Source organism: Triticum dicoccoides, chromosome 1B (assembly GCF_002162155.2).
Source record: "Triticum dicoccoides isolate Atlit2015 ecotype Zavitan chromosome 1B, WEW_v2.0, whole genome shotgun sequence".
NCBI classification, from domain to species: Eukaryota; Viridiplantae; Streptophyta; class Magnoliopsida; order Poales; family Poaceae; genus Triticum; species Triticum dicoccoides.
Genome location: NC_041381.1, coordinates 21,648,560 through 21,657,323, shown reverse-complemented (window position 1 = coordinate 21,657,323; position 8,764 = coordinate 21,648,560). Strand labels below are relative to the sequence as shown.

Genomic DNA, 8,764 nt, shown 5'->3' with positions numbered 1-8,764 from the left:
CCCTAATGTCGTCACATCTTTTTTTTAGAAAAACCTATGCATATGATTTTCAAATTGCCAATCTGAATGACCAGAATGCTATTCGTAGTTTAAGAAAGTAGAACTTTGACAGAAGACATGTCCAAAATGGGCACCCACATAATTGTGATATGGAGACAGTAATAATATGTGACCATTAGTGCATTCTATTGGATTCGTGCATAGGAACCTTGTTTATATTACTCCCTCCGATCCATATTAATTGTCACTACTTTATTTTGTACTAAAGCAGCGACACTGAGGAAGTAATTGCAATTGTTGTCTCAAAATAAATCAGAAATGACAATCCTCTCATCATCCGACCGTACCGCCGGTTTTGAGAGATAGGCAGTACAATAATAATCTACCACTTTACAGCAAAATCAAGTGTCGGTATTTCCACTAATCTCATCATGTCTAGTATGTTCTAGAATTAAATAGAACGACAGAGGCCAAGTATTGTACAATTGATTTTTGCTACATATGGTCGTGTAGTTGCCAAGATGTGGAATATCAACATTCGAATCACCATCCCACCTTCTTCCAAGATGGTACTTCCCAATACTCATCTGACAACAATATCTTATGGTGTTCGACAATTTAGACTCATTGTGTTGAGAATCTTGCAAATAGCTAAAAAGGCGGTAAATTGCCGAGATGTTTGTGCACTTGAAAAACTGATCGAATCTTAGTGATCATCATGTGTTTCATTAGGTTTCCATTTAGATATAGCATAAAGTACTCTCCCTTTCCATCCTTGTAGCAGCCAACCACGATCTTCAACAGCAAAAAATTCCTCATGAAACAATAAGTTCTTCCTGTGTAGTATGTTCTTTAAGATGGCTGGATCGACAGGAAGCTTCTGGAACCCAGCTTTGAGGCACCTTGCTTGCCACTGCCTGTAACATTCTGGCCTCTCGGTTCTGTATGTGCCCTCACATGCTATGATGGTAAGAACATTCTGCCCAAATAGGATCCTCTCAATCATCTTTCTTGCTTCATTATCCCGTGGAACATTTGCATCAAGCATGTCAAATATTGAAGAGTAATGGAGCATAGCCTCTTTGAAACGTTGTATGAAGAAGGGAGAACTGAGTAACCCATTCACGGTGCCGGAAATAAAAATCTTCGGGTTCATCCTCCTGATAGTTTTGAGCACCTTATCCCTTGCACCATTTACGATATCGGTTTCAAGACCGGGATTCTTCATCCGGAACATGCAGTTCATTATGAGAACTTCATCCTCGTCAATGTTAAGATCCTCAATTTTTATTGTCTCCCATCTTGAAGCCGCAATGCCTTGATACTGGAAAGGTATCTTGAACCTATTTGCGTAATCAGCCAACCGCTTCCCTGTCTCCTCAACCATTTCGCAGGGGCGGAAACCCAACTGGGGAATGTCTATACCTGTGATCCGAAGCTTAGGGGCTCCCTCTTCTTGCTGTGCAAAACTCTGAATCATTAATGGCCACTGAAAGTCGAAGCCAATGCCGAAATCAACGATGTGCACCCTTTCTTTCCCTTGCGAGACATCAAGAATAGATTGGTTGGCAAAATAGTATGACGCCCTTACGAAAGGGAAAGCTGCAAGAAAAAGGCTATAAGCCTCTAACGAATCGGCGGTACTTGTTCGCCTTTCCATGAGGTTGCGATAAACCCGACTCCCGATCCTAGCCAAGCGTGCCTTGAGGCCATCCGCCAAGTAAAGTGCCAGTCTCTGAGTACAATCACCATCTGCTGAAGAGTGTTGTCTTATCGTCAATAGCAATTCACTGGCCAACAGGTAGCAGTATTCTGCCATAGCTTGTACGCAGTGGATGAGGAGAGTCCTGAGATCAACCGACTCTTTCCTCGGTTGATTCCTACTTTTGCTCCGGCCTTTCAGTGAGGTCTTGTTTCCTTGCCCCACCATCCTTTCTTGCAGTCTTATTATTCGGTCAGAAGGACCATAGCATAGGAGAACTTGGTCGAAATTTTCATTTCGAATTATTGCACAAGTGGTCATGGCATGATGTTTATTGCAATCCCTTGGGCCTGCCACCTCCAAGATTGTGTTTTGGGTCCTCTCTCCTACTTTTGCCTCCGTAATCAGTTGGGAAATATAAAGTATGTTATTCTTTGAATATATCACAAGCTTATCAATACTTGGAGCAAACATTCTTTCCTCCCCGACACCTCTCTGACCATGCAAGGCAGGGAAGCCAGATTCGGAAGTCCACCCAACACTTACCAACGGCTGATTTGGTAAAAAAGGACTCCTATTGCAGATATATGGAGTCAACGGGGTTGCTAAAGGTTGTAACACATTGTAACTGGAATAGTCATTATTGAAGCTAGTGCTCCAGAGCCTCTTGTAATTACTGGTCCCACTCTTATCAGGGTTGCCTGGCTTCTTGTTGCTATGCAATGGTGGCTAGTTAGTAGGCGGCGCGTATACCTCGCCAAGAATGTCACGGAATGGCTTCTCAGTAGCCTGAAGAGTAGCCCCTTCGCTATGTCGACCCCCTCGTCATCGTCTTCCATCAGCATCTGGCTAACGTAGTGGAGAGCACCGTTTGATCTGATCCCGTGGTGCTCAGGGCTACCCCGTGCAACAATCTGAAATTTGTTTTGTCCATGGCTGCTGTAGGCACTTACTTGGTTGGCTGGGGAGAGAATTGTTGAGTGTGCACCACTCAGGTCGTAGTTGCACACGGTGAGTTGTTGCTGGGAAGAGGAATCACCTTCGTATGGTTGGTCGGTTGCTGTAAGGGTGTCCAGATTGTCACGGAGAGGTTCAATCGCCATTGTGGAAAGTCTGATTTCCACCTCAATATGAGATATATGGTTATTGTTTGTCCCACAGCAAATGAACCGGCTTGTTTCCTGGAGGAAGGAAAAAGGGAAATAGAAGCTAAATTATGTGAGATGAATTTTGGTTCACCTTGCTTATGTGCTACAATCTAGAATGTCCGTAAAACGGAGTTCTGCTTCTTCATTTTTATTACAGATTTAGCTTATTATTGTTTTGGCATGCCATTTTGATCGAAAATAATTTACAAAGGCTTGAAGACACAAGAATAACTAACTGAGCCGGTTAAACATAGAATCTTATGCGCTAATACTACTGTTCCTTTTTATTTGCAGGAGGCTCCTCGTCTGATCTGAGCAAAGAGCAAAAGTAGGGAACCACACACCTTGGTTATTAAGCAGCAGCAGCAGATCCAACGCTTCGAGAGAGGAGTAGTGAGGGTGTGGACTATGAAAGATGAGTAGCGGGGGTTGTGGTGTTGATGTGAAGTAAATTTGTTGTTCCTCTACCTTATAGCTTTGTTCCCAATGTCATAAGATTGTGACAGAGAATGGTCCAGATTACAACCAATTACCCTGTCGATTAGTCCTAGGCCCGGCCGTGCATCAGACCTATAAAAAAGTGTTTATTAGGAGCGTTCGCCTGGGTTTCAATTCAATCATTATTGGGAGCGCCGGCCTGGTAATCAGACTATTCGAAGAATTTCTTCCTTTCTTTTGCACTTGATAATTGATATTATATATAATGGTATTGGTTGAATCTTTTTCGAGGATAATTTGTTGTACTTTATCTCATTAAAATAATCAGGTTTTTTTGTTGATTATCTTAGTTCAAAATAGAACTGTTGGTGCCTAGCTAGTCTGATGAGATTTGACTTATGTTCTCCCGTATCTGATTTTTTTGTACCAAATGTTTAATTAGTGTAACTGCCCTTTAATTTTATTTACAACATCGGCAACAGTGTTAGTTATCAGGTCATGAAAATGCACATCCAAATTACCTGTCACCGCTTTAGTACAACTTTAAACTAATAATATGGATCGAAGGAGTACTAGAAGAATAGGTCAAAAAAACTAGAAGAAGAAACTGAAACAAAATATTTTAAAATTTTCTGACGTAATTGAAAAAAAAAGAATGCACTATTCAACTAACTTGTAAATTTTCTTTTCATTTGATTGTAGATATGTATAATGGTTGAACTTTTGGAGGGTTGTTTGTTGTACCAAGTTTGTGCTTGGTTTTTGCCTAGGCCGCGCCAATGCGGCCTTGTATTGATGTCTGTACCAACAATTGTAAGTTGTTCACCTGATAAACGAAACTCACATCTTGGTTATCTGATTCCATTTAGGGAGCATTCCCACACACATAAAAAGAGATTTCATTTTGTTAAGATATTAGGTAGTTTTTGGTTAAGCTCAATCTAGGTTAGCATTATCAAAAGACCACTAACATGGCAAATCGCATACGACAGGCTAGGAACATGCATATGGGCCAGAGGCACATGTCAATGAAGAGAGATTCAGAACAGACGAGTTCATCGAAAACTTTGGTGCAACGACATTGTTAGCCACAGTGGTGAAGATGAGGTGGTTGCCCGCTCGTGAGGAAGCAGACGAACTATCTCCGGGGATGTAGTCGAACTTGAACGAGAAACCATATCGCCCCTTAGTTGGTGCAGATTCTTGAGGGACTCAATTTTGAATAGGCCTGCTCTCCCAAACGATTGTGCACATGGTCGTTAGCAAGGGGTCGCCAGAGAAGCAGGTCACCACAAGTAACCTTTTGTATAGTCCCTCTCCTTTGCATTTTTCTCTACGCAGAGATGACACCTAGGAGAGTGAAGCGATGCAACTAGCACATGGTGGAAGAGCTCTTTGAAAATAGAAAGTGTCTCCGCAACGAGCTCGAGTATTGACATGCACCTAGAGCTAGGTCATGCACTTCCATGCAAAAATAGTGTTCTTTGAACAAGGCATATAATATAGCTCAAGCTCGAACTCAATTCACGTGACGTGACCCACTCGCTTTTGCATGAAGTGAGTGAGCGAACATGCGCGGTGTTACTCATTTCCCTCTCTACAAGGGGTGGTCGAACAACCCAAGATTTATATTGGTGCTACTCTTTCTCAACTAGCAGTATGGTACTCTCTTCATCCAAATATATACGGTCTAATACATTTTTTGAGGTTGTCTTTGACCACCGGGTAGAGCAATAATATATGATGTGTATGTTACAAATAAATATACCATAAAATTTGTATGTGAAAAGAGTTTATAATGATATAATTTTTACAACATACATCTCATGTATTATTAATAAGTTTACCAATGGTCAAGGACAGCCCTGAACAATTAGGCCTAACATATTTGGATGTAGGGAGTACAAAACTTGCACATTTGTTATGCAATTCGAGTGGGTCTTTGAAATTTCAGAATTTTATTGGGCCGAGGCACAAGATTTAATGCACCCAGGCCCATAAAATCTAGCCCATTTAAGGGACACATAACAGTAGGGACATCAACATCTAAAAAAAACAAAAAAAATAGGGACATCCACGTTCATACTCTCTCTGTCCCACAATATAGGCGCGCATTGATTTTTACGGAAATCAAGTGTCACAACTTGGACCAAGTCTATAGAAAAAAATGTATCTATATCTTTAATACCAAATATACACAATACCAAAATGTATTTTCTGATGAATCTAGTGATGTTGATTTAGTATCAGCATTTTTATAATTTTTCTTAAATTTTTATCAAATTTATATCTTTCTACTTGGAAAAAACCAATGCACTCTATATATTTTATTTATTTATTTGACGGCACTACATTTTAAATTGGAGAGAGTAGGATGGAAGTGGGTGATTTTTTTCTTTCCGCGAGGGGAGGCCTGATAAGGTGGGCCTAACCTGACACGGCTTAGGGCCCAGGTCCAGTTAAAACACGACTCGGCACGTCAGCGGATGCGTAAACTTGGTAAGTCTTTTGTTCCCAACTACAGGGTAAACGTTTACAATCGGCACATCGGCCGAATGTTCGGCCGGTCGCGCGCGACCAGTGCGATCTACTTTTATCGTACGGCAGGCTTCTCGCGTGGTAACCGGGTCCACCAACTGCTCGCCATCAAACCAACTGCTCGCCATCAACGCCATGTGCGGCTGCGCTGCTCCATCTCTCTCTCTCATCTCGCGGGCTGGCCGGCCGCATCTCCAGTCCTCGCCCATGCCGGCTGTCCAAGTCGCCGGTCGCCGCCCATGCCGGCCGTCCTCGTCGCTGTTCACCGCCCTCGCTGGCCATCCTCGTCGTCGTTCACACACCCACACAACCTGCTGTTTTGCAGCTCTCGACGCGACGGTTGTAGCTCCGGTGGAGATAGCTGCAGCTCACCGGCGGGCTTGCCGCCGCTCATGTCCGTGAGTCGCAGCTTGTCGCACAGATCCCTCGCCGTTGCAACATCTCGCTCACCCCGTTCCAGCAAATATGAGCATCGCTTCCAGCAAAAACGCATTGTCGTGCGATGCAGCAAATCACGATTGCGGTTGTAGCTATACGGCACGTGGGGGTAGCAATTTTCAATGCCGGTTGTAGCATCTAGCATAAATCCACGAGGCCGTCCTCATGCGAATGTTGCTTGGAGCAGGGCTGCCCATCCTCGCCGCCCGCGGTCACCACGCTCACCAGCCATGGCTGTATCAAAAAATGAAGCCGGTAGTAGCAAAGAAAACGAAATTGGTTGTAGCAAAAACAAAATCACCGTGCGCGGTCACCACGCTCGCCGGTTGCAGCTTTCGCGAACATGGACGGAGCTTTTTCAATTGTAACATTTGTCAACATATGTCGTCGATGGATGTAGCTTTTGGTGTGAAAAGGTTGCTCTGTACGAACGTGGATGTAGCCTTTATTGGGTACGGTTGTAACAAACGACGGTGTTTCTGGCTACAGCTCTGGTTCCAACAAAAAACATCATCGATGCAACATCTCTAATAGCCGGTTCCAGCATTTTCCAAATATGTTTCCAGCATCCACATCGACGGTTCGAGAAAAATCCATGGCCGGGAAGCATCGGCGGCGCGATGGTGGTTTTACAGCGCGTTGGTCGCAGTCGCCAACGCCAGTGATCTCCCACGACGCAGCAAAACGTGCGTGGGGAGGGTGGGGGTTGTGGCGCCCGATGCGAGACACGTGGGAGGCGCCGACCGCCGGCGAGGGCGGCGACCACCGGCGAGGGCGACGACCGGCGGCGAGGCGGCGAATTACGGCGGGGGTCGACGGCGCTGGCCGCAGCCTCCTGTCTCTTCGTCTATGCGGTGCTGCAATTTCTTGAGGAAGGCCATGGAGAAAAAGGACGAAGGGTAAAAGGCATATCGGACGACTAGATTCCTGGGATCGTACGGTCCTGGTTGGACCGGCCGAATCGTTGCGCCGGTGCGCCGGCGCAGAGTGTTGCCCCAACTACAGCCATGGTGATTGTGACAGAGGATGGTCCAGATTGCAGCAGTTATCCTCTCGATTAATCCTAGGCCTGGCTACGCGCCAGACATGTAAAAAAACAACTGTCATATCCGACCATCGTCCTAATTTTAGGGATAAAACAGAACGCTTCCTAACGTGACCGACGTGATCGAACGAATAAGCGAGCAAAACTATTATTTCCTGCTAGTCTGCATGCGTACGTCTCCAAATGTGCATACGTGCAAACTCTTTCTAATCCCAAGTTCAGCAGCAAGGCACAGCTCTTTATATACTTCCCCCGTTCCTAAATATAAATATTTTTATTGATTCCAATGCAAACGACATATGAAGCAGAATGAGAGAATTTACACTTTAAAATATGTCTATATACATTCTTATGTAGTCCTTATTAAAATCTCTAAAAAATATTATATTTAGGAACGGAGGGAGTAGATTGATTTTGCTTGATTGAATACATAGCCTTCAATTTGATTCTTCATTTATTCTGGATTTTTGATTCATGTGTAAATATCATTTTGCTTGATTCAATACATACACATATTTTGATTCATGTGTAAATATCATTTTGAACCGGGACTAAAGGGTCGTTACTAATGTCTCTCCCCTTTCGTCCCGGTTCTTACACGAACCGGGACTAAAGGCCGCGGCCACGTGGAGCTCCACCTTTAGTCCCGGTTGGTAACACCAACCGGGACTAAAGAAAATTTTATCATTTTCTTTTGAAATTTTTTTATTTTTTTATTTTTTTTATTTTCAAATTTTTGAATTATTTTAACCTCCAATCTCTAATCACCACCCCTCATCACTGCTCAATTTATCCTCTAATCTCTAATCACCCATCATCATTCCAAATCATCTAACTTCCCGAACGGTCACCCATCCTCCCATCCTCCCGCCTGAGCACGCTTAACTTCCGGGTTCTATTCTCCCTCGTTTCCAAGTCTGCACTTATTGTTTTCTTGACAATAGTAAGATGTCAATCCTATTAACCCTCAGGAATTTTGCTTGAGCATGAAGTGACACATTTCACTGTTTGAGTTTGAAATTATTGTTTTAAAAAACAATAACTATTTAGTAACACTAATATTTTTTGGATAATTAGTTTGACCATTGTTTGACCACAGTTTGACCAGATTTGACCAAAATTCAAAATAACTGAAATAATTATTTAGTAACACTAATATTCTAGAATAATTAGTTTGACCATTGTTTGACCACAGTTTGACCACACAGTTTGAAATTTTTTTCGATTTTTTCCACTCTAGATCTTAAAAGCCCCGTAACTTTTTTTCTGTTAGGTTTTTGAGGATCTTGAAAATGTTTAACGGGGATGTAACTTTTCGAGTAGATGATTTTTCATATAAAAAACTTTTTCATCCGAGTTAGTATGCAAAAGTTATGCCCATTTTACTAAATTCTAGAGAGATTTTGCAAATAAAGTCGAAATTCACATTTAGAAATTTTCCCAACAACTAGATCA

The 8,764-nt window shown here is 42.9% G+C and overlaps 1 pseudogene; it reads right to left on the bottom strand.

The window, feature by feature from the left end:
- Positions 1 to 651: 651 nt before the first annotated feature.
- On the bottom strand, positions 652 to 2,805 carry LOC119350021 (annotated as a pseudogene).
- Between the last annotated feature and the right edge of the window lie 5,959 nt (positions 2,806 to 8,764).